The sequence below is a fragment of the Nomascus leucogenys genome, chromosome 22a (genome assembly GCF_006542625.1).
Source record: "Nomascus leucogenys isolate Asia chromosome 22a, Asia_NLE_v1, whole genome shotgun sequence".
Classification (NCBI taxonomy): domain Eukaryota; kingdom Metazoa; phylum Chordata; class Mammalia; order Primates; family Hylobatidae; genus Nomascus; species Nomascus leucogenys.
The window spans coordinates 42,644,366-42,671,863 of NC_044402.1; the positions used below are offsets into that span (position 1 = coordinate 42,644,366).

General features: G+C 36.6%; 1 long non-coding RNA gene and 1 pseudogene across 4 annotated transcripts in view; both read right to left on the minus strand.

The window, feature by feature from the left end:
• LOC100601371 overlaps positions 1-27,498 on the minus strand; it is a 481,171-nt pseudogene that overhangs the window by 5,859 nt on the left and 447,814 nt on the right.
• LOC100604980 overlaps positions 26,309-27,498 on the minus strand; it is a 30,098-nt gene continuing 28,908 nt past the window's right edge. For all 4 annotated transcript variants that reach the window (XR_004027849.1, XR_004027847.1, XR_004027846.1 and 1 more), the window contains one exon: positions 26,309-26,553. This is a non-coding gene — a long non-coding RNA (uncharacterized LOC100604980). The remainder of the gene's footprint in view (positions 26,554-27,498) is intronic.

A 27,498-nucleotide genomic window follows, 5' to 3' on the forward strand; every position in this document is an offset into this window, starting at 1 on the left:
GTAGAATAATGCATATTTTTATATAGATATATTCTATACCTGTATAAAAAGTATATACATGTGAGGCCAGCCATGGTGGCTCATGCCTGTAATCCCAGCACTTTGGGAGCCCAAGGTGGGCAGATCACTTGAGGTCAGGAATTCGAGGCCAGCCTGGCCAACATGGCAAAACCCCGTCTCTATTAAAAATACAAAAAAATTAGCTAGGCTTGGTGGCAGGTGCCTGTAATCCCAGCTACTCAGGAGGCTAAGGCAAGAGAATCACTTGAACATGGGAGGTGGAGGTTGTAGTGAGCCAAGGTGGTGCCACTGCGCTCCAGCCTGGGCGAGACTCCATCTCAAAAAACAACAAAAAAAAGTATATACATGTGAACCAAGACTGAAAGGAAACAAGTTAAAATAGCAGAATAATGTGACTAGACTTTTAGGTGACTTTATCCCCTTTTTCAATTATCATTAATAAATTGCTTAAATGAGTTTCAAAGTAAACATATACTACCAATTTATAGACTGTTAATTTTCCCAATGTTGGAATGGTATATATAGGGCCATGGGCATCAGTGGAGCCTGCGGATATTTTAAACCAGAATTTAGAGTTGGTTTAGTGTATGCACCTTCTCAAGTCTTGAAGATTGAAGTTGGAATCAAAATCCCTTGAATGTAAGAAAGCTTGTATTTGGGGAAAACGATGCAGATCTAACATCTGCAGAATAAAGTTCTCTCTGATAGGAGAGGCCTTTCTAATGAATGAATTTAAAGATATACATCCAAGTGTATTTTGTGCTCCAGAGTATCTTAAATACTTACCTTCATCTGCCCTATTAATTTCATGTTCAGGAAGCCTGGAGCTATTGGGTCTGGAAGGTGAACCCACAGATGGCTGCAATGAAGGAATTTCATCAACATCTCTCAAATTAGCAAGCATATCTTGTAGTTTTGACCTATTGGGCCCTAGCCAAAAAAGGGGGGGGTTGGGAGGAGACAATAAAGAGAAAAGAGAATTATCCAACTGCATCAAAATGCTATCATAAGCCTTATTTTCCATCCGTCAATATTTACCTTTAAAAATATTCTACTAGATTAATAAGAATTATTTTCAAGTTTTCAAATTACTGTAAAAGTTTATTTCTTGAAAAGAATTATACTTTTTAAATTAAGCAAATGGGATATCACTATTTACATAAAAAAGAATGCTCGTGTCCAGTTAGACCATGAAAAATAACATTCTTTAACCACTGAATATTGCTCTAAATGCAGCCAGATACAGATTGTGAGCCTACTGTGCACTGAATTAAACAATAACATCCCTGTTTGTTTAAATTAAGGTGCATTAATTGCCTTACATCCTGAAGCTATGGCACTCGAAGTGAAGTCTCATGCCCTACCGATTACTTACCTAAACTTTGACTCTTCATTCTCCCACATCCCTGTTTTGACTGTTTTATATAGGATAGAGGCTGAAACAGATCTTCAGTAGTTTTTCCTGTTACAAGTTTAATTAAGAATGGGAAAATCTTACCCAAAGTCTGTTATGGTTTGTTCCTATACCAGCAAAGAATACAACTATTTTTAAGCAATTTTAACTAATGCCTAGAAATATATTTCAAGATGGTATGATTGGAGTACATGATTTGACTGGAAATATCTCTACCAGACCACATTGAAAAGACTCAAACTTTTCTAATGAGTACTAGTTCAATTAAAAAAAAAAACTTTATGGTGGTTTATAAGTCAATGCTTTATATATCAATTCAAAGCATGGCTTCAGTTCTATTTTTATCCTAAGTCTTTACTTGTTCCTAGACTGCTATTTTATCAAGATAACATGAACTGAAGACATTAAACAAAATGTGCTGAAATGTGCAGTCCTTCTGTCTTCAATGAAAGATGTTAAAATTTCTCCCTTACAGTGTCATTTTTCTTCACCATACTAAAAAAACCATGTGCTAGATGTCTGAACACACTGTAATCCCCCGATTTAAGAAATCCAATTGCTTCTATTAGTAGGAATATTGTTCCAGTCAGATGGTGCAGTTTCAATTAAGTGCTAAATTCCAACTACAGCAATGCCTTGATATTTGACAAGAACTGAATAATCAAAGGAAAGGTAGATGGATTGTGCATAAGTCCTGGTTACCTTTCCAACTAAAAGATCTTTTATATTTCAAGACATTCATTTTTGTAGCATAATCACCTAAAGAAATATATCAACATTAAGTTAATCTGGAAATTATTTCTCACATATGACATTCAAATTTTCCTCAAAATTTCAGTTTAACTGGTTTTTTGTCATGACTCTCAAAAGCCATGACAAATCATCTCCCTATGCTTGTTAAGATTAAATTGTCTATCAGTAAGTATATTTGGCTAAAAGGTATGAAATGTGCTTATGTTTTAATATTAATCTTTCTCATTCTGATTTAATCTATATTGAGATAGCATTAAACAACATCATCTCTCATTATGTAATGGTTTAACAGCAATAGACACTGACTTTTTATCAAATCAAGCTAAACGCTTGTAAATTCTAAAATATTTGAAATAAAGCTTTAAATGCTTTTAAGTAATAAAGTTTAAAAGAATGTCCTAACAGGAATGTGACTGGTCTTTAATTAGCTTTAGCATCACTACAGAGAGAGAAAAAGAAAAAGCATATCTTTCCAGTCTTATGCAACTTTAAAATACATTTCTCGCTAAGTTAGATTTTAATCTCACTTTATACTACCTTAATATCTCAAATAATCAAATTCCTATTACCATAAAAGGGAGGCTGATATTGTCAATGAGGGTAGAAACACAAGAAGGTAATTTAGACTTGTTCCCCTAAGATGATGATTAAAGACTGTTTTCAGGAATGGTTTGCAAGATTTTGTATTTCCATTTTACATTCTTAACTAGATCCACTGCTAAACAATTTGCATAATGAAATAGTTAAACATATATGATTCACAGGGCTAGAAATTTCCTTTTGAATTTTGTTTTTGATGTGGCACATATTAAAAAGGAAAAAAGGTTATTGGTAATAATGTTATAAATAAAATTGGCCAAAAATGTTTAAATAGAAAATAAGTATTTTTAGAACTTATATATTTGACTCTGTGCCCTGTATAGCATATAGTGGTATAAGCAAATGAATTGCATGTTATGAACACATAGAATATTCAGGGGTAGAAATTAACTTTCTTTCTGTCACCAATGTCTAAAATTATAAGCAATAATTTTGGTGGATTGCCAGAGAGTCACACTAAATGAGTTATAAATTGTCACTGAAAAAGAAAAACATTGTTATAATTAAGCACAGATACTTTTAAAAACCAAATTATCACTGTGTTTGAATACATAGCCCAACACTCATGAGGGTCTGGATTTATTATTGGGATATAGTATACGTGATTCCATAAGTACATGTGGGTTATTTTCTTTTAAGTTCATAATTAAACAGCTAATCATTTAATTTCAACCGCTGAGAGCAGGTGAAAAGGAAAGAGGTCAGGAGCAGAAATGAAAAAGAGTAAGCAGTTTTAGGAAAACATTGAAAAAAAAACTGGGGGATGTAAAGAGACAAGATTTATGATTTACAGGTACAACGTTTTCCACTTACTCTTCACCCCCTCTTTCCCCTTTCTCTCCTTTTTGTATTGTTCCTTGAGATTGGTAATTACTCCCTGGTCCACATTCCAGGCTTCAGGCGTGAGACACTGGTCTTCCTTTTCTAAACAGAATGAAACAAATGAAACAGCCTTTTTCAATAAAATATTGAACACTCTGAGTCAATATGTCTGAATGACATAACAACCATTTTCTTTATAGTATCACTAACTTAGAAAAAGTCAGTTTATTCATTTTATATATATGTCACACAAAAAAATATAATCACTAAGAAGAAATGATCAGTGAAATTTCCTAGAATCAGTTTCTCTTGAAAGACACACACACACACACACACACACACACACACACACGGAAGATTTTAGTGATTTTTAATAAATTAAGCCCAAACACTTTACAATCAAGAACTTCTTGGCCAGGTGGGGTGGCTCACGCCTGTAATTCCAGCACTTTAGGAGGCCGAGGCGGGTCGATCACATGAGGTCAGGAGTTCGAGACCAGCCTGACCGACATGGTGAAACCCCATTTCTAGTTAAAAAAAATACAAAATTAGCTGGGCATGGTACCTCATGCCTGTAATCCCCAGCTACTTGGGAGGCTGAGGCAGGAGTCTCGCCTGAACCCGGGAGGCGGAGGTTGCAATGAGCCGAGATTGTGCCATTGCACTCCTGCCTGGGCAACAAGAGCAAAACTCTGTCTCAAAAAAAAAAAAAAAAACAAACAGAACTTCTCGTTCTCGTTTTCAGAATTCCACTAGGACTAACACAGAAAGACACTTTGTATTAATTTATGTGATGAGAGAAAATTATTATTTAGGGATTGCACAAAATAAACTCCAGTGATCTTTTAAAGAATTTTATATTTTTGCCATGTGTTCATTAATAACTGATAATTTTTATTTTACAGGCTTAATACATAGCATTTGTTAAAACTTATCAATCAACCTTCATTTAAAATTTACAACTTAAATGATGTTAGTTTATAAATTCTTAAAACAGGAAACTGAGCTTCTAGTAGTAAAGAAAATCAATAATTAATTGTCACTATTTCAAGAGAAGAAAATTTAAAGACTATGTTATGTATTTATATTTACTATAAAACAATGTAAATACTATATAATGCTATGTATATGTTAACTCCGAATGCTAGCTTGAACCCAAGACTGATATATCCAACTGTTCATTCTACATTTCCATTAGGAAGTCTAACAGATACTTCCAAGCAAACATAACAAAACCAAACACCCAACCTCTCTCCCCATCCAATCTGTTCCATCCAAAGGGTTCCCCACCTGATTTGATGACAATTCCATACGTGCACTTGCTCAGAGCAAAACCCATTCTTTCCCACTCCACATTAAATATATGAGGGAAAACTATTTTCTCTACCTTCACAAATATTCAGAATCTGGCTTCTCAGCACATCTACTACTACTCTGACCACTATGATCTCTTGCTAGGATTACTGCAATAATTGTTCCCCCTTCCCCAAGTCTATTATCAACACTGGTTTCCCTCTGTAGTCTATTATCAATGTAGCAGCCAGAGATGGTTTAAAATAAAAGATCATGTCACCCTTCTTGCTCAAATCCCTCCCATGGCTCCCCATCTCACCACTGGTCTACATGGCCCAACATGATCTGGTCATTTCTTACTACATTCTCCCTAGAATCACTCTGCTCTAGCCACTCTGGCTCCCTTAAATTTCTCAGGCATGCCAGGGATGCTGCTACCTTAGGGCATTTGTGCTGGCTTTCTTCTTCCTGAACACTTCTTCCCCAGATGGCCAATTCCCTCATCATGTCTTTTACTCAGTTGTTACCTTCTCAATGGGGCTTATCATGGCCACTATATTTTATGGGTTTTTAATTTTTATATGTGTGTGTGTGTGTGTATGTGTGTGTATTTATTCATCCATTTATTTTTGAGGCAGAATCTCATTCTATCAAACCAGCTGGGGTGCACTGTCACAATCTCAACTCACTGCAGCCTTGACCTCCTGGGCTCAAGCAATCCTCCCACCTCTGCCCCGCAAGTAGCTGGGACAACAGGTGTGTACCACCATGCCCGGCTAATTTTAAAAAAAAATTTTGTGGAGATGAGGTCTCACTATGTGGCCCAGGCTGGTCTCAAACTCCTGGGCTCAAGCAATCTTCCCACCTCAGCCTCCCAAAGTGCTGGGATTACAGGCATGAGCCACTGCACCCAGCTAACCACTCTATTTTGAATTGTAACCTGCCTTCTCTACCCTACACTGACCCCAGGCCTCTCTATCTCCCTTACTCTGTACTTTTTCTACTTTCCATAGCATTTATCACCTTCTGACATACTATATCCTCTTAGTTGAATGTAAGCACCAGAAGAATAAGGATCTTCACCCAGAAAACCCAGCAAATAGAAATCACTTGATCAATATTTGTTGAATGAATGATCCGAGTAAACCAAAGTGAATCATAATAAACAGAAATCTGTTTTTAACAATTTGAGTTCCAATCCAGTTTTGAAAACTGTTTCCTGGGCCTCTGAATATAATACTATTAAAATCATTTTAAACAACATTTTTATATACTTAACTATTATCTATCAATAGGAGAAACATTCTTTATTTTCCCAGAAAGACATAGCAATTAAAAATGTTAATTTTCATCAATCAGGTCTTAATAATAAATTAAACTAGATGGCTTTTGGGTCCCCAGAATGTCTTCAGGTTTTTGAAGTTAAAATGTAGCCTTATAATCTTACTAGACTCATAAAAACAATAGCAATCATGGAAGATGTATGGTAAAATCTTGTTGCTTGCCAGAATCTAACCAGATTCTCAACCTAAGCATATTCCTCTTTTTTTTGGTGGGGGTGGGGGGGCGGAGGAGGAGTAGAGTAGAAGAGAGATGGAGAGAACCCTTAAAATGGTTTCACTCAATTAGACAAGATTTGCAATCTGGTTTTGTTAATTTGTTAAAAGTGAACCCTTTGAATCTGAATTATAAAATCCTAAAACATACAGGTCAAACTACTGGTAAAGAAACCTCCAGGAAACTGCAAGACTCCATTTACTCATGCTCACTGACAGAACTACCCAGCACACTACTAAAGAAGGAGACAACTCAGTTGTGAGAACAGTCACGCATGTGACTCATATAACAGGCTAAGTAAAATGTACACACATGTATCATATAATACACTGAGCTATGACTCATACGTTAAAGTAAAGGAAGTTACACAAGGAACAGTGCAGCTGTCCTCAGAGAAAAACCAATCTCCAGTACCCTTGCAATATGATTCACAATTAAAATGACCAACTATATCTATGCAGATGTGTGATTCCTCAAAGAAAGACCTCAGTGTGGCACAGCAGATGCAGCTATGTTGGTGGACTTGCCTAAAACATGAGTAACTTGATACACAAGCTCAGTAGGGAATAAGGCAGAATAAAGGCCTGTTTCACTTTAACTTCCCCTTGGTTTCCAGACTTGTTTTCTTGAAAGAAAAGCCAGTCACTAGGTAGCCATTGTATTCTTCAATGACTAAATAAGTATCTTTTATTTACTACAAAAAAAGGAAAAGAAGTGCCATTGGTACCATGACACAGTCCCTGAAGGTAATGGCAAATTTACATGGTTTAAGCAAAAGTAAAGGCATATGAAAAATTTATTGTGTGCTATGGTTATAAAGTTACTATTGTCAATATTATCACTGCACCAGAAAACTTTTTTTTTTTTTGAGACAGAGTCTCGCACTGTTGCCCAGGCTGGAGTGCAAAGGTGCAATCTCGGCTCACTGCAACCTCTGCCTCCCAGGTTCAAGTGATTCTCCTGCCTCAGCCTCCTGAGTAGCTGGGATTTCAGGCACCCGCCCCAATGCCCAGCTAATTTTCATATTTTTAGTAGAGATGGGGTTTCACCAGGTTGGCCAGGCTAGTCTCGAACTCCTGACCTCAGGTGATCCACCCGCCTCGGCCTCCCAAAGTGCTGGGATTACAGGTGTGAGCCACTGTGCCCGGCCCAGAAAACTATTTTTTAATGATTCTTGGGCAAATGAACCTACCAATCATTCTAGAAAGTAATTTTCAACTGAATACTGAGGGCAAGAATAAGTCAGCTGGATGTAGAAGTATAATCAGTTTCTTCCTGTCATAGGAAGCTCCAACATAAAAGCAAAATAATACACTACAGGTGACTATGCCTTACCCAAAATGCTTGGGACTAGAAGTATTTCAGATTTCAAATTATTTTGGATTTTGGAATATTTGTATTATACTGGCTCAGCACCCCCCAATCCAAAAATCCCAAATCCAAAATGCTCCAATGCATATTTTCTTTAAATATCATGTCAGTGCTCAAAAAGTTTCAGAATTTGGAGCATTTCAGATTTCGAATTTCACATCAGGGATAGACAGACAGCCTTACTTAAGTAACTTACTTAACACCTCAACAAGAATAGTCATTAAAAGATTCAATAAATGGGCCGGGCCTGGTGGCTCATACCTGTAATCCCAGAGCTTTGGGAGGCCAAGGCAGGCAGATCATTTGAGGTCAGGAGTTTGAGACCAGCGTGACCAACTTGGTGAAAACCTGTCTCTACTAAAATACAAACAATAGCCGGGTGTGGTGGCAGGCGCCTGTAATCCCAGCTACTCTGGACGGTGAGGCAGGGGAACTACTTGAATCCAGAAGGCGGAGATTGCAGTGGGCCAAGATTGCACCACTGCACTCTAGCCTGGGCGACAGAATGAGACTCTGTCAAAAAAAAAAAAAAAAGATTCAACAAATGCCCTTATTATAATGGTTTCTGATAAGTAAGTGGGGGTTGAAGACTCTGTCAAAAAAAAAAAAAAAATTCAACAAATGCCCTTGTTGTAATGGTTTCTGATAAGTAAGGGGGGGTTGAAGTCTACTTTGAATGCAAGGCAGAAAAATTAGCAACATAACATAATATCTCTTCTAGACCTTGTGCTACTGGAATTGTTCAATATTTACAGAGGAAGAACATTTCCTTGAGGTAAGCACAAATCAGTTTTACTGTAAAATGTTTCAGATGGAAAAAAAGGTTACAAAAAATCTATTTTTGTTTGTTAAAAACATTAGGAAACCTTTTCCTTGAACTTATCTAGGAGAGTTTTCTTATCAGTCACTACATATAATGACCAAGCAATCATGAAGGAGAAAAAAGCTCAACAAAATTTTTCAATGAATGAGAGAAGGAAAAGGTATCTTACTTTTTTTCATTTTGGCTTTAGAACTCTTTTATTTTTCCTTCAGAGAAGAAATATACCAAAAAAATAGGGATTTAAGTAGTATTTCTAATGTGTATAACTAAAAATGTAAAAAAAGTTCTTCATTTTAAGCAAAACACACTAAGTAACATTTAGACAGAATTAATACCTGTGTTCCAGTCTTATAGTCTGTGTTCTAGTTCTTGAAGGTATATTAGAATCTGTATTTATCCTAAGTAAATTAACATAGAAACAGAAAACCAAATACTACACATTCTCACTTATAACTGGGAGCTAAATAGTAGGTACTTATGGACATAAAGACGGCAACAAAGACACCAGGGACTACTTGAGGCAGGAGGCAGGGAGGGCAGTAAGGGCTGAAAAACCAACTGATAAGTAAGGGTACTATGCTCAGTACCTGGGTGACAGTATCATTAAACCCTGAACTGCATCATCACGCAATATACCCAAGTAACAAACCTGCAAATGTACTCCCCAAACTGAAAGTTGAAAAAGAAAAAAACAAAAAACAAAAAAGTACTATTTATAAATAGGGTAATCTGTATAATTTGGGACATATATCTTTTTTATTGAGAACACTCAATATTGAAAAGATAACAATTAGCTGCAAATTATTTACATATATATGAAACTAAAATCTAATCTTCAGTTATTCACACAACATGAAGAAATGATTTTAAAATTCATATGGAGAATTCAAGTTCAAACATCATGAAAGGCTGGACCCAAACCAGCAGATCCCTATCCTCTTCTGGGAAGAACATAATATAAAACCTAACTTTAAAGAAGTAAATACAAGGCTGGGAGCAGTGGCTCAGGCTTGTAATCCCAGCACCTTGGAAGGCCGAGGCGGGCAGATCACCTGATGTCAGGAATTCGAGACCAGCCTGGCTAACATGGTGAAACCCTGTCACTACTAAAAATACAAAAATTAGCCGGGCCTGGTGGCGCACACCTGTAGTCCCAGCTACTCAGGAGGCTGAGGCATGAGAATTTCTTGAACCCGGGAGGTGGAAGTTGCAGTGAGCCAGGATCACACCACTGCACTCCAGCCTGGGTGACAGAGTGAGACTCGGCATCAAAAAGCCATTGCACTCTAGCCTGGGTGACAGAGTGAGACTCGGTATCAAAAAGCCATTGCACTCCAGCCGGGGTGACAGAGTGAGACTTGGTATGAAAAAAAAAAAAAAGTAAATATACTGCTGAGCTAGAAAGAAAAACAATGAAAACTTTCAGGTGTCAGTAATAAAGCATAAACATAGCGGATCCTGCTGCTGCAACTCAGTCCTGGCTAGAAGCCTTAATGCCTGTATAAAAAGTCAATATACAACTCTAAGTAAAATTTCTTTATATATGTTACAGACAATTAAAAATGTAATTTCAATATGGCACTGCTTTCAATAGCAAAAAAAAAAACCCTAAGAGTACTTTTAACGATTTATGCACAACATTTTTACAGGAAAAATTAAACGACCTTTTTTTTTTCTTTTTGAGACAGAGTTTCCCCAAAATACTTGTTTTAACTCTTATTAGATGTTTAAAATATTTGATTTTTTAGAACATTTTGAGAAGAAAAATTCTATGGCTTTACGAACTGTCAAATCTTAAACTACGATGAATGACTGACTACAATTTTTTAACTCATACTTCTTTTTTGCAGGTAAGCTCTCAGCAATGAGAACTCCAAAAATCCTCTAACTAAAGTCTCATAATCAATTTCCACAAAAATCTAGATTTGCAAGTTCTACTGTCTAAACAGAAAACAGAGAATATTCTATATAGTAATTCAAATTCTTTTCATACTGTATTGCTGTTTTTTTTTCTTTTTAAATGAGGTAGTTATACAATGTTCCTTAAACATACATGCACATTCACCCTGGATAAAGGGTGCTAGTAGTAATAAGTTCACAGAATGCTCACTATGTCAACATTATAGTTAAGATGTTGCCCTCCTGGTAAAATATTAATTTCTTTTATTTACTTAACATCTCTGGTTGGATCCAGTATGCTTCCTTACCCCAGTCTGTTCCATCGCCTGCACTTCTAGATTCATTGTCTCCTTCCTCTGATGTAACCAAGAAGTCAAACTCCTTTAGAGCTTCTTTTGTATCTTGATCTTCACCACTGTCAGGCAATGCTTTTTTCCTAACAATCTAATGAAAAAACATGCTAAATTAAATAAAGGAGATAGTTTCCCTTTACCACTGAGTAAGAAAATTCAATTATTTTCTTCAGAAAGTGTACCTTTGTTGTGTTAAATAACTGTACTACCTAACTCAGTGAAAATCACATAGTTTTAAAAAGATGTACATTATAAATTTTAAAGCAGTAATTTAAACTTTGCTCAATGGTATTATGGCTTGTTTGTTTTAAGTAAACTAACAGAACCACATACTGAAATATAAGACATGTACTGAAACCACAGATAGATGATTTACAAGGTTCCCATAATTATTTCTACTGTCTTAACCTTGCATCAGTTTCCTCTAGTAGCTCTCCATGTATTTAACTTTTTCCCTAAAATGTTGGTCTTTCAGAGTGTATCTAACTTAGATTTAACAATAAATTGATAAAGACTGTTATGGTTCATTTTTCTATATTTAGAAATAACTCTGGAATCACAAATCCAATTGAAGGGCTAAAACTTAAGCTGAATACATGCAGAGACAAATTTTGTGATCTACATGCCTAAGCTCTTTATGAACTGTCTCCGTCTCAGTCACCTTTACCAACATGGGCCTAAAGAAATTAGGATGTTAGGTTTGCATTTTCTTTGAATAAAATTTCAATATCTCAGTTTCTCTACACTTTAGCTTCTTCATGCAAAACAGAAATAACATGATATGATCAAATGTTATCGCTGGGCTATTATGAGTGGCTTAAAATTATAAAAGTTTTACAGACAGACCAATAGGATAGACTAGAGAGTTGAGAAGTAGACACCAAGAGATGACAAACACGTGATTTGTATGGCCCTGTTCCCATGATGTTAATTGGTATCATTCATCAATCACAGCATTCTTCTTCAAAGACAAGATACAGCCTCAGAAATCCTTCTCAGCACAGCACTCCAAGAAGCCACTACCAACAGAACAAAGGTGGCATCATAGATAAATCCTATCTAGCCTTAACTGTCCTGGTACATATAAAAAGTGTATAGGAGGGGCCAGGCACGGGGGCTCACACCTGTAATCCCAGCACTTTGGGAGGCCGAGGTGGGTGGATCACGAGGTCAGGAAATCGAGACCATCCTGGCTAACATGGTGAAACTCCGTCTCTACTAAAAATACAAAAAATTAGCCAGACGTGGTGGCAGGCACCTGTAGTCCCAGCTACTCGGGACGCTGAGGCAGAATGGCATGAACCTGGGAGGCGGAGCTTGCAGTGAGCCGAGATCAAACCACTGCACTCCAGCCTGGGCGACAGAGCGAGACTCCATCTCAAAAAAAACAAAAAACAAACAAACAAACAAAAACACAACTGGATAGGAGAAATCAAAGGATTATTTAATGATGCTACATAATTTGTTTAACTATTTGGGATATATTCCTAAAATCAAGAAGTACTTCTATGCTTACAGCACCTCCCACTCTAACATCTAGCAAATCTATTAGACAAACAAAAAAAGCAAGATCAGTGTGGCAGACTGGGAACAGAAAACCCGTGCTGAATGTGTATGCTTTTATAAATACAAACCATATTCTAATAATCTATTCTAATTTTCCCTAGGTAGCCAGACTAACGTAGAAAGGTGTATCTGGGCCAGGCATGGTGGCTCACGCCTGTAATCCCAGCACTTTGGGAGGCCAAGATGGGCGGATCACGAGGTCAGGAGGTGGAGACCATCCTGCCTAACATGGTAAAAACCCTGTCTCTACTAAAAATACAAAAAAAAAAAAAAAAAATCAGCCAGGCGTGGTGGTGGGCACCTGTAGTCCCATCTACTCGGGAGGCTGAGGCAGGAGAATGGTGTGAACCCAGGAGGCGGAGCTTGCAGTGAGCCGAGATCGCACCACTGCACTCCAGCCTGGGCGACAGTGTGAGACTCCATCTCAAAAAAAAAAAAAAAAAAAAGGTGTATCTGAAGAGTTATGCCAACAGGACACCCCAATTCTCAGAGTTCCCCATATAAATATATTGTCTAATCTACCTTCTTTTACCCTAGAGGCTTACTCCCTCCATTTTCTAGACTCTGATGAGTTGCCAGCTGTAATTCAGAGGGACCATCACCAACATCTTACAGAGTCCTTGTTCTCACTGCCTGACAAAAAGAGCAGGCAAAATCCATAAGAAGCATGTGGAACCTCAAATTGCAAGTATGAATGTGTTTTCAACATTAAATATGGTATTAAGTAATAAAAGCAACTCTTGGGGGGAAAAACTTGTTTCTAGTCTCATCGCTTCAGTATAACCTTACAAAGAATAAAGGTAAATGACATTTATTACTGTCATTGCAGATTACTATTTACTAAGTATCCCACTTTAAATAAATAAACCAAAAGTCCTCCGCTTTTAATGTTTAGGTGTAGAAGAAAAATGAATTGTGTTTACCACTGGAGAACAGGATTAGAGTAGGAAGGGGTAGAGTTTGTAATAATAAGCATGTATTACTTTTCTTCCTGACATAGAAGGTTCCACTCCACTTCTACCTTCAATGAGCTTATAAATCAATTTAAGAAATTAAGAGAAAACCAAAGAAGTTATGGGTTGCATAGGATGCCTAAGTAGATTAGAAAAATGAATAAAATGTCACTTCAAAAGCCATTAGGAGGGCTACGACACAAACGGGCATGAGATTCTTTATACTGTGGCTAAAAAAATAGTTAATAGCTCTTAGTTCCATTCTTTTTCCTCCTAAAGTTCCTGAATGTGGATACTAAATGCTGCTGCAGAAGTTAGGCTTCACACAGTTTGAAACTGATCACTTTTTACATGCATGTATAATCTCGGGGTTGTTATTACACTTAACTGGTAATGACGAGAATACTGATAATAATGATGGCAAAGAAAAATAAGGGCCAAGTGCAGTGACTCACACCTGCAATCCCTGCACTTTGGGAGGCCAAGGCAGGTAGATCGCCTGAGGTCAGGAGTTCAAGATCAGCCTGACCAACATGGAGAAACCCTGTCTCTACTAAAAATACAACATTAGCCGGGTGTGGTGGTGCATGCTTGTAATCCCAGCTACTCAGGAGGCTGAAACAGGAGAATTGCTTGAATCCGGGAGGCGGAGGTTGCAGTCAGCCAAGATTGCACCATTGCACTCCAGCCTGGGCAACAAGAGTGAAACTCCATCTCAAAAAAAAAAAAAAAAAAAGAAAAGAAAAGAAATAAAATAACATTTTTAAAACTTGTTCTACTTGACATTTTAATAAGATAACTTTCAGCTTTCCCTATAGAATGCAATAAGTTATGCTTATTCACTGCTACACAGAATTAGGTTGTTAAAGTCCTTTTTGGCATATAGCTATTTGAGTATAGCTGTGAAAATTAATGTAATAAAATGTAAAAAATAAGCAAAACTGTTAAAACCAGTGATTTGCTTAGAAATATTTTTTCCAAAAAAACTAAAAAAAAAAAAATTTTTTTTTTTTTTTTTTTTTTGAGACAAAGTCTCGCTCTGTCACTCAGGCTGGAGTGCAGTGGCGCGATCTTGGCTCACTGCAAGCTCTGCCTCCTGGGTTCACGCCATTCTCCTGCCTCAGCCTCCCGAGTAGCTGGGACTACAGGCACTCGCCACCAGGCCCAGCTAATTTTTTTTGGATTTTTAGTATAGATGGGGTTTCACCGTGTTAGCCAGGATGGTCTCGATCTCCTGACCTAGTGATCCATCCGTCTCGGCCTCCCAAAGTGCTGGGTTTACAGGTGTGAGCCACCGTGCCCAGCCAAAACTAAAAAAATTTTTGAGTGCATTGGCATGATCATGGCTCACTGCAACATCAAATTCCTGGGCTCAAGCGATCCTCCTTCCTCAGCCTCCCATGCAGTTGGAACTACAGGTGTGTGCCATCACACATGGCTAATTAAAAAAAAATTTTTTTTTAGTTATGGGGTCTTGCTATGTTGCCTAGGCTGGTCCCAAACTCCTGGCCTCAAGTGATCCTCCCACTTCAGCCTCCTGAGTAGCTGGGATTACAGGCACAAGCCACTGCACGCAGCACAGAACTGCTATGATCTGCACTAATTAGAAGACAGTATATTTATTATGTTGTTTACTTAAAAAGACAACAGTCTATGGTTTAGGAATTTCTAGTAAGATCATATGTAATAGTTTTAATAATTAGTTTATAATTTAAATTGATATCACTAACAGAAACATATAGCATCATGATTCAAGGCATTATTTAATACTGAGCTGTGAATAAAGTATTTTGATGGAAAAATAATGTCTCAGTGCCAGCATCCCATAGAAATCACAAGGGACTACACAATTTCCAGATGATCAGGACACAGAAAAAGTGTCATAGAAATTTAGGCTTTTCCTTTTACTATGGTAAATTAAGACACATGCTATTACTACTTGTTTGGATAAGAAAAATTGGAAGTTACTACTTGAATTTCAAATAATTTCCATGGCAGAGCTTTAGCAGGAGAGTACTACTGAATAGTGGTGATGGAAAACAATAATCTGGCAGTAATAATTTGAGTCTCTGATGGAGCCCAAGAAGTAGAAGGCATAAAACACACAGAGTTTACACTTAGAAAGCACTTTATAGTTAAACAGATCATTTTTGCACATAGTGTCTCTTTGTTCCTTACAAAATCCTTCATGGTTAAGATGGCTATTTATAACAATCCTCATTTTACGAATGAAAAAACTAAGCCTGAAGCATTAAGAAACACAAATAGTGGCAGAACTGGAGCTTAAACCCAAGTCTTTTAGGTCCAATCTGCTTTATATTACTTTACTTTCCTCCTCTCTATTCATAAATTAATGTGAAAGAGAAAATGCAAACATTTTCCTAGACAAAGCAAAACATGCCCTCATATCTTACTTAAAAAAGGAAAAGGAGTAGGAGGAAGAAGGAAGGAGAGAGAAGGGAGAAGGGGAAGAGGGGAGAAAAGCAGAGAGAGAGGAAAAGGGGGAAGAGGGAAGAAGAGAAGAAAATGGAGTAGGGAAGAGAAAGAAGTGGCTACTTTGAGACATCTCTCATTCCAAGAAACTGCCATGGGAAAGTCAATAAGCTTATAAACATATGAACAAAACTTGAGAAGAACCCTAAACAATTTTGAAGAAATCTAATGGAAGAGTTCTGAAAGTTTGCCTACCAAAACAATCCTGACAAGAGAGACAAAAACTGCATATATTAGAGCTGATGCTAGTTGCCATCAGGCACCATGATGTGTCTGTCAATTCTATTCTCTTGTAACAACCAATAACCCTGCATTGTTATAACACACAATATTTACTATATTCATCTGCCCCATAGAAAACTTGTCCTGTTCAATGAATGAACAAAAAGTCAAACAGTGAGGAATTTCAAGAGAAAGCTACTATATTAAAAATATTCTCAACTTGAAATCAATATTATAAACTCTCATAAATGTCTCCAAATTCATGAAAAAGAAAAAGCTGGGGGTTAAGATTAAAGAACATGGATTCTTTTATGCATTATATAGTATGCATTATAGTCCCTAAAAATATTCATATCGTATGAGTTATCTAACTCACTGCTGAAGTATCAATGACGCTTTTCTCTCTTCCATCAACGTCATCATCTTCATCTTCATCACTGAAATCTGCAGCTGCACTTTCAAGGAATTTGAAATGATCCAGCACGGAGGCAGAATCTGTTAACTCAGATTTTCTGGTGTAAAACATGTATATCCTGCTTAATCTTTCTAACTTCAACATAAGAAGTAACCCGTGATATGTTGCATTAACTTCTGTTTATATGGTAACTATAAATCCCAAATCACATTATCTACATTGATTCTTATCAATTACACTCTCACAAATTTAAAAAGCAATACAGGAAGTGGATGCTAAGTACTTTGTAATCCTATCTATCTACTTACGTACCTACCTACCTACCCTCCCTACCTACCTATCTACCTGGAGACAAAGTCTCCAGGCTCTGTCACCCACGGTAGAGTGCAGTAGCATGATCTAACTCCAATCTCTGCCTCCCAGGTTCATGCAATTCTCCAGCTTCAGCCTTCCAAGCAGCTGAGATTACAGGTGTGAGCCACCACACCCTGCTAATTTTTGTATTTTCAGTAGAGATGGGGTTCCACTATGTTGCCCAAGCTGTTCTCTAATTCCTGAGCCCAAGTGATTTGCCAGACTCAGCCTCAGCCTCCCAAAGTGCTGGGATTATAGGCATGAGTCACTCATATCTATTTAGATTAGTGGTAATCTAATGTAAAAAACTCCCCTTCCTGATTTATTATTATTTTGATCCTTACACCAACCTTAATGTATTTCATTTTAAAAATATTTTTATTATCTCTACCACCATTTTTCTCTACTCTTATCCTCTCTGCAACTCTCCCTTTGACCTCTTACATAAGTTTACACAACTAAGAAAATAACAAGTATGTCATTTTTCTGATGCAATCTTGTATTTCTGCTTAACAGCTAAAGTAAAAGAGAAAATGTGTACATAAACTTACTAACAGCAATACACTAGTTAAATTAACATTGCTACTAGACTTGACCCTGTTGATTAATAAGCCATTAATCTCTTAGAAATAGTTGAATTTTCAAATATATGACTTGAATATAGTTCCCTCAAAATAAATTTAGTAAAGATTGGCTGGGCACAGTGGCTCACACCTGTAATCCCAGCACTTTGGGAGGCTGAGGCAGGCGGATCACAAGGTCAACAGATTGAGACCATCCTGGCCAACCAACATGGTGAAACCCCATCTCTACTAAAAATACAAAAATTAGCTGAGTGTAGTGGCGCATGCCTGTGGTTTCAGCTACTCGGGAGGCTTAGGTAGGAGAATCACTTGAAGCCAGGAGGCAGAGGTTGCAGTGAGCTGATATCGTGCCACTGTACTCCAGCCCAGGTGAGAGTGAGACTCTGTCTCTAAATAAATAAATAAATAAGTAAATTTAGTAAAGATTCCAATGGCCATAACAGAAAGATTTATCTCCAGTTCATTAGGTAATCTTTTAGACAGAGAGCATTTTCCTGAAAAAAAAAAAAAATGTAGAAACCACTACGGACAAAATTTTCAAAAGACATCTTTCTTAAATTTCAAATCTGCTCACAGCTTTGTGTTTGGTATCACCCTCCCCTAACTCTTTATCCCTACTGAAATCAGACAGATTAGCAACAGTATCTTTGTCATTCTTAAAAGACAAATCAAGGCCAAAACACACGAGTGGTCTTCCCTGAAAGTCTTTACTGAAGGTTATTAAAGTATGCATTATAGTTCTTAAAAACATTTATACTATCGGCCAGGCATGGTGGCTCATGCCTGTAATCCCAGTACTTCGGGGGGTCGAGACGGGCGCATCCCAAGGTCAAGAGATCGAGACCATCCTGGCCAACATGGTGAAACCCCGTCTCTACTAAAAATACAAAACATGAGCTGGGTGCGGTGGCACACGCCTGTAGTCTCGGCTACTCGGGAGGCTGAGGCAGGAGAATGGCGTGAACCCAGGAGGCAGAGCTTGCAGTGAGCTGAGATCGTGCCACTGCACTCCAGCCTGGGGGACAGAGTGAGACTCCGTCTCAAAAAAAAAAAAAAAAAAAAAAAACCATTTAACTGGATGACTTACATTAAATCCATAACATAAAAACAGAACTAAAGATAATGTCCACACAGTCTATATCTATACAGAGAAACACCATGCCTTAAATTTACAAATACAAGTTAATGTATTTTTTAACGCAGCCTACAAAGTTGGAAATGCATTCTTAATTATTAATGAATACATTTTAAGGTCCAAGGAACTTTGTTTATAAAAGTCCTACAGTGAACCTTTACCTAATCCCACAATTTTAATTTATATTCCAAATAGCAGGAACTATCTTCTTGGTAGAAAATTTACAGAGTTCAATTAAAACCGTTCTTCCTTCCTAAACAAATGTCAAAAGTCATACTTAAACATTCACAGAATTTTTGGCTTTTTATTCAATTAACAATCACGGAAATTTTTTCCCAATAAATAAGAATCTCTTTATTCAACTGTTTATGCTTATTTTAAGTAGAATTATATATAATTGTATGATACATAATCCAAAATGGAAAACAAAATATTTCAAATAGCTACTGAATTGTTCACACTTACGCTGTCACTTCAAAATGGCTACTTAAAATAGGTATTTTATATCAAAGGAAAGATAAATTACAACATTATTAGATAAACAAAGGTGGTTAAAAAACAGTGTTACTTCTAAAGAATTTGAGGTATTTTTACGATTTCTGCATCACCAATCATGAAACGTCGTTCTTAGAGATTTGTACTGAATTTCCAAATAAAATCTATTCTGAAGTTTTATTTAGTGATTAAGTCAATATACTAAAATCTATTAAATATACTAAAATCTGTATTAAATAAATATCACAAATATTCTTGAATTAAAAATCATAAATAACTCCAATCCTTGTTACCTTCTAACCAAATAGAATTTTAGAATTTTTATTAAATTATAATTAAATTATTTCTGATCACTACCTAAAACTACAAGTAATGCCCATAAGACCAAAAATATTTAATAAGAACTAATAATACCTAAAACACTTTCCAGACAAAATACTTACCCAATCATTGCTGTCTCTGTACCATTTACAACTGAGTCCTGATTTTTGGCATCTTCCCTGTCCGTGACATCACTTGAAAAGCCCAAGAAAGCTCGCACTCATTTAGATTTCACATCTAGTATAGTATCTGTATAACCCACCTCCTGTAGACACCTGTGTGAAGAGAATCCTTAGAGTTCAGTCATACTGGAATCAGTATTCTATAATTTAATATGTAAATAAAAGTATTTAAACTCATTGCCTGCATAAGACTTAACAGTACAGTACTATGCTAGTAAGACTTGTCAATAATCTTCCAGCTGCAGATGGAGCTGTCTCTTGCAGTACCAGCCTCTACAGTCACTGAGAAAAATGAGAGAACTATACAATACACCATTCATTACATTTACCATAAGAAGACGCTGGTCTTTAATATATCTAATAGCACATTCTTTCCTTTAGGCTGGATTGGAGCTAGCTCACTCCCAGACTCTACCAAATGAGTATTTTATAATAGTTATTCCAGTAGTTTTTTAAAATTTGTCATGGATCAACTGTGATCTAGACCGAATGTTCCTAGCATATATCGTCTCCTTCATTACACACAAGAAGGTAGTATTTCTCGAGTCACTTCTACAGAATTGAAGCTTCTATCCTGAGACAACTTTAAAATAAAAATAGACCGCAATTAAATTGTAGAACGTAGGGTGTGTGTGTACACATGTGTGCGTACATTACTGAAAGGCAGCAACACAAAAAAAGAGCAAAGGCTTTGTATTGAGAGCTAGATCTGGGTCCTATTTCTGCCACTTACTTGCATAACTTTAATTCTCCTGAACCTGTTTTCTATCCCCTAAAACAGACACACCTAATATTGTACCTGGCATATAGAAAGTACCCAATATCTATTAACACCAAAGTTGACCAAAACAGACCAAAAGTGGCAGTGGCAGGACCATGAAAAAGGTAAATGCCATTAATAAACATGACAGACAAACATCAGACATTAACTTATAAGTAGGCACCGAGTCTACTGGATGAAAGAAGAAAACAAAGGTTGATGAGATAACCAGTTTAAGTTCAGTTTATTAACAAGATTTGGTCTTAGTTATTATAGCTGAAAGAGTTGTCTCAGAAATATATGTGATCAAAGGGAGTAAGTGTATCTTACCAAATCAAGATGCTCGTTTTTCAATCTCATCCAATATTTATAGAAAGGTCTCGATTAAAATTTGGATAATAAATTCTCAACTTTCCTAAAGTTCTTGAAAACTGCTTTAAAGATGTTATATTTGTCCATTTTTAACAAATAATATTTGAGACATACCTCACTTTGGCAATAAAATCACATTACAAATACCTGTTTCAAAACTGCTCTTGCCATAGATAAGCTGGTTTTACTCAACAGTAAGCTGGTTTTACTAGTCTAATTAGAGCAACAGGAAATTAGAATGAACAGACGGAATGAAGTCAAATTATAAGACACCAGTTTACCAGACAAAGGAGATTATATTTTACTCTCTGAGTACTGGGTAGTCCCTAAGAGTCTCTGGGCAAATATAAAATATGAAAGTGGTGTGAGGAAGATGGGACATGTGGGGAAGACGGAAAGTCTGAGGAAGATGAGAAGAATGAGGAAGCAACTATATGACAAAGTGAGAGGGAAGCCTGGATTTCATCGGTAGCTATGCAACTCCTGTGAATGGACCTGGACTTAAGGTCTCAGAAAAAAAATCAAAATTTAAAAATCTAGCCCTAATCTGTCTATGTAAAGTTTCAAATAATATTTATATAAACACTTAAGATTACTGAGAAGAAAACCATGACAGTAGTATAAAACAGAAAGAAAGGAGAAGAAAAAAGCTACCATTTTTAAATTTTATTTTTTGAGACGGAGTCTTTCTCTGTCACCCAGGCTGGAGTGCAGTGGTGCAATCTCAGCTCACTGCAACCTCCGCCTCCTGGGCTCAAGTGATTCTCCTGCCTCAGCCTCCCAAGTAGCTGGGATTACAGGCAGGGGCCACAATGCCCAGCTAATTTTTCTGTATTTTTAGTAGAGACAAGGTTTCACCATGTCAGCCAGGCTGGTGTCAAACTCCTGATCTCAAATGATCCACCTGCCTCGGCCTCTCAAAGTGCTAGGATTACAGGCATGAGCCACCATGCCCAGCCATGATTTATGAAAACCACTCAATTTTCACTAAACATTATCAAAATGCTAAATATTACAATAGCATATTCTCCTAACATCTTTAAATATATACCAATGTGAACTTTTATTTCTAAAAGCTGAAAGAAAAGCTCTGACTTTCAAATAAATACTATATTAGTACAAGGTTGGAGTGTTTTTTTTTTTTTTTGAGACAGGGTAGGTCTTGGTTTGTCACCCAGGCTGGAGGACAGTGGCATGTTCATAGCTCACTGTAACCTCAAACTCCTGGGCTCAAGTGATCCTTCCAACCCATCCTCCCCAGTAGCTAGGACCATGAAGCTTGGCTAACTTTTTTCATTTTTTTTAATGATGGGGTCTCACTATGTTGCTTAGGCTGTTTTTTTCTCTTTCCCTCTAAAATAAATTATAACATGTTACTATACTTAGACAAAATCTATTATCCTTACATCAGAATTAAATATCAAATTATAATTAGGGTCTGTTAAACCCATAGTAAGAACACTATGTTTTATGTTAACATAGTAAAACTGTTATTTGACCATCCTGTTCAACATTAAACACAGCAGCGTTCCTATAAAGACCAAAGCCCAAGTGACAGCATTCCCAAGTCTAGGATCTCCGTCATACTTTGCCTTTGGCATGAGGAATGCCCAAAGGACACTGATGTACTCCACCTAACAAAGCAGCCATTGCAAAACTATATCCACTGACAGCTTCTGGTGAGGTCTTCAAGTTGTTGAGCTGTTCTGCACACCTGTCTAGAAACGGTGTCAGCTGGAAAGGTAACGCCACAGCCACACAGCGCAAACACCATGCAGCAGCAAGTCGGGCAGCCATGCTTGGATGAAGAAGCACTGAAGTCACATTCTCCAAAAGCCCTAAAAAAGAAATACTCAAAATATTACTCTTTAATGAAGTCAAATGATTTCAGAGACTCAAAGACTATCTAAAAAACAATAACTGAAATCACAATCACCAAGATTTTACACATATAGATCCACAACTTTGCCTAAAACTACATCCAGTAGAGTACTTCAAAGGAACATTTTCTATGAAGAACATAGTACAATTATATTCAATGTTGATGTAAAATTTAATAGAAGTCTTCAACAAATTTTAGTCAATTTTTATAAAAAAAACTACCACAATAGCTTTTGATTTCTGTTCCAAAACTTTAACCATTTAGTTCAATATTCTTAATATTCTTTACAAGGAATCTTTTTTTTTTTTTTTTTTTTTTTTGTGACTCGCTTTGTCCCAGGCTTGAGTGCAGTGGCATGATCTTGGCTCACTGCAACCTATGCCTCCTGGGCTCAAGCAATTCTCCTGCCTCAGCCTCCCAAGTAGATTACAGGCACGTGTCACCACACCTGGCTAATTTCTGTACTTTCAGTAGAGACAGACTTTCACCATGATGGACCAGGATGGTCTCGAACTCCCGACCTCAAGTGATCTACCCACCAGGGCCTCCCAAAGTGCTAGGATTACAGGCATGAGCCACCGTGCCCAGCCAATCACAACAAATATTAATTTAAGTAAAACTTGATGATCTGAAGTGCTAATGATGATGATAAGCAACTAATCGGGAATTAAATATCAATCACACGACTGAAAAAAGTGAAAAAACATGCTAGCAAGTAACTGAATGTCATACCTATAGACGCTTCTTGAATAAGAAGGGATGCGGTGGCATTCAAGCTCTGCACCAGGCTCCCAAGTTCCTGGAGGGCACAGACCATCACATGCTGGTTTGCTGCAATGTCTGCTGCACCAGATTTGTTTTCTCCACTTGTGTCATTCACTACTGCTCTGGAAACACAAAATCATGTCTTTGACATAGGATAAATGAATTGTGGTATGATTTTTTTGGTCTACACAATTTATGATTTTAGCCATACCAGTTGATGTCTGAGTGTTAAAAACCATGCAGTTATTTCTCAGTGGAAAACTTGTAGAACTAAACACTGAAGTGACTTAAAAACATTGTTTAATGGCTTTATAATAATGCTAAAATACATACTGAGATATATCTTTGCTTCCAGGAATACAACCTAATTTTAGAAAGCAGCAGCAATCCAGTGTATAAAAGCACAGATACTGCAGAAACAAGACTTGGGTTCAAATCCCAATTCCACTAGTTGTATTAGTTATGTGACATTGGGCAAGATATTCAACTTTTCTGTCCCAATTTCCTTATCTGTTAATAGGCTTACATGCCTATTTCAAATGGTACTGTGGTGATTAAAAAGTCAGTGCATATAAAAAATTTAACACAATGCTGCCCATAACACACATTCAATAAATGCTCGCAGCTATTATTACTTTATTACCATTGCTACTTTAAGTGTTCCAGTATATTGGAGGTATCTGTTAAATTACTGACCGGAAAATGGATCTATAAGGAAAATGCCTTAAGTACCTCTTACTGGAATGTTTCTGTAAGTTCCCATTAATTAGCCTTGCTGCCTGCTACCCCAACCTTTTAGCTTCCACTAGAATTGAAATGTGTTTGACAAGAGACAACCAAAGATCCCTTGCCAAACTACTAACTGAGAATACATTCTGGCCCACAAATCCCCAACACATATCATTATATTTAATTCTGCTTTCAGGATTTAAAAAAAAAATCAAATAACGAATTTATGACCTTAACATTAAGAACCTTTAAATGATAATAAAACTTTCTTTTTTACATTCATTATGAATTAATAGACTATAAAATACATAATACAGAATAGGATATAATAGATTAACAAATTGAGGACTATAATTAAATTTTTTTTTTTGAGACAGAGTCTTGCTCTGTTGCCCAGGCTGGAGTGCAGTGGTGCCGTCTCAGCTGACTACAACCTCTGCCTCCTGGGTTCAAGCAATCCTCCCAACTCAGCCTCCTGAGTAGCTGGGACTACAGGTGTACGCCACCATGCCTGACTGATTTTTGTATTTTTTAATAGAGACAGGGTTTCGCCATGTTGGGCAGGCTGTTTTCAAAGAATTCCCAGGCTTAAGTGATCCAACCATCTTGGCCTCCCAAAGTGCTGGGATTACAGGCATGAGCTACCATGCCTGGCCAAATAACTCTTTTGTTTTTAGGCATTTCTGGACTTGGAAATGCATAAACTCTAGCTTTTGATTGCTAAACTTTAAGCTCCCTGAGGACAGGTGCTGTGTGCATCCGGCTTGCTATTTTACTCCCACCATTTGGTGCAGTGTTTCTGGCACTAAACATTTCCTCAATGAATCAATGTGCAAATTATTCTTTAAGTTGTGAATCTAAGATAGATGACTATTTTAGCATATTTAAGGAATGATATCTCATTAATTTAAACACTCTTTAATTCACAATTCATAATTTTCAGTTAGCTCTATACATTTAAAACTAGTTTACTGGCTGGGCATGGTGGTTTATACCTGTAATCCCAGCACTCTGGGAGGCCAAGGCAGGTGGATCACTTGAGGTCAGGAGTTCAAGACCAGCCTGGCCAATGTGGTGAAACCCTGTTTCTACTAAAAATACAAAAATTAGCAGGGTGTGTGGTGGCACACGCCTGTAATGCCAGCTACTCAGGAGGGTGAGGCAGGAGAATAATGTGAACCTGGGAAGTGGAGGTTGTAGTGAGCCAAGATTGCACCACCGCATTCCAGCCCGGACAGCAGAGCTAGACTCTGTCTTAAATAAAATAATGTAAGATAAAAAATAAAACTAGTTTACTAAGTAAGCCATTATAAACAACAAAAACTACAACTATTTATATTTTTTTTACTAATTTTATAAAACATTTAATACATATATATCTAAAAAATAAATTATTGATATGTATTCATTAAATCCTTATTTCAAAAGACCTCTATTAGTCAATATAATTTCCCTTATTAAAGTTAGTATAGTGAAATAGTGAAAAATAGTGAAAAAACTAAACTTTTAGAATTTATATTTTGCCTTGCTTTTAGTATTGCTTTTATATTTAGTTTATAACTGGATTAAAAGCTCCATGAAGGGAGAAACTTTATCTCATTCATTATTTGAACCCTGAATTACTGCTCTGAAAATCTAAGACATTCAGTAACTATTTGTTAAATTGAAAAATTTATAAAATTGATACTTTTTAGAAAAGAATGTCTTGTAATTACGTATAACTGAGATTTCACAGTACATCTTATAGAGGGCTAATAACCATCTGTAATTGTTCCTAAGTTTTCATATTAGGCCTACGAGGGGAGGAAAAGAAACAATAAAAATATATCTTTATAAAACAACAGGCTCTAAAAGCAGAAAGAGGACCATAGATTATTCCTTGAAGACAGCAACCACTGTGCTGCTGCATGCCAGAAAAGTTATAAAATCCGTACAGGTACTAGAAAGAAAACAGAAAACACAATCTTACCAACACGCCACCCAAATCTTTAACAACTCTATTTCACTGTAATTCTGTGATTTTAGTATCAAATAAGAGTATTCAATAAAAATCACCATGAAAACACACAGAAAGATAAACTCATCAGTCTTACGGATATTTATTAAAAATAATAATAAAGAACTAAATGACTAAGGTAATCAACACATATAATGATACCAATTCTTACCTACGGCTTTCATTTGTTTTCCAATAGCTTGGCAGATTTCTTTGGCACCTGCAATCTGGGCTTTTTCACCTAGCAAACTGCCCACAGTAGCTCTTAGGATAAAGGAAACACATCGTCTGGAGTACACAGCCTCCACGTGTGTTTGTGTTGCCCGAGGATGGGAAACCAGATCAAGTACGTGGGACAGGAATGTGGCAAAGCTGCGCTCCAACCACTGACCACCCAATGTTGTCACAAAAACAACACAACGCCTGTAAATAGAGGAAGGTACGACTTCAGATACATTCACATAACTGAACAGAAATCAAAGATAAAGCAACTACTAAAATAACTGATAACAGCATGCAGAATAAATTATATTTGAGGCTGAAACAGAGAAAATTTAAACTTGAGGTCTTTTTACTACTTCTGGAATATGAATTATTAGTGAAGTATCTTTGACTAAAAAACAGTCCTTAAGATAACAACTGCATGAAGAACATAAAGGGACAGCAGTGAAAGGGAAGGGAAGCTGAATTTACCCCAGTGATCGGGAAGGTAACAGGTTATTACAGAAACAAGAAAAGCTTAACATCCTAAATAAACACTGACTTAGAGCTATAAAACCCTTACATACAACTTTTTCTGTAAGTTAAAAAATTGTTTACTTATATTTTATACTTGTTTCAGGATCAAGGTACAGTTAGGATCTTGACTATGATCACCATTTCATCTTATTAGGTGTTAATTATTATTAGATCACTAACCATAACCTCTTATTCTGTGTTATTTTGAAATTATAATTCCAAGTCAGATATAATCTTATAATTACATTGGTGATTAAACACATAGAAAATCCAATCAAAGCATTAACCAATATTTTCAGCTACAGGGTTGTTGGAGAATATTAAAATCTAAATGCTCAAGCTACCTGAATACAGTTTCAGTGAAAACTGAGTTATTTTATATCTGATTTTCTGTTAAGCAAAATGTAGGAACTTTAAAGATATTTACACAAATATAGTAGACATAGGCTTATTTATATATTATTAAATATCTACTGAATTTCCATATAAGCATGTAATTTGGAATTTGAATGTAATTCATTCATTTGGTAAAAGAAACATTTAGAAAGAAACCAGACAATATTAAAAATGTCTGTGTGAGCTGTTACTTAGTAACAGTTTTCCATGAAGTTTCACAAGTGATATGAACAA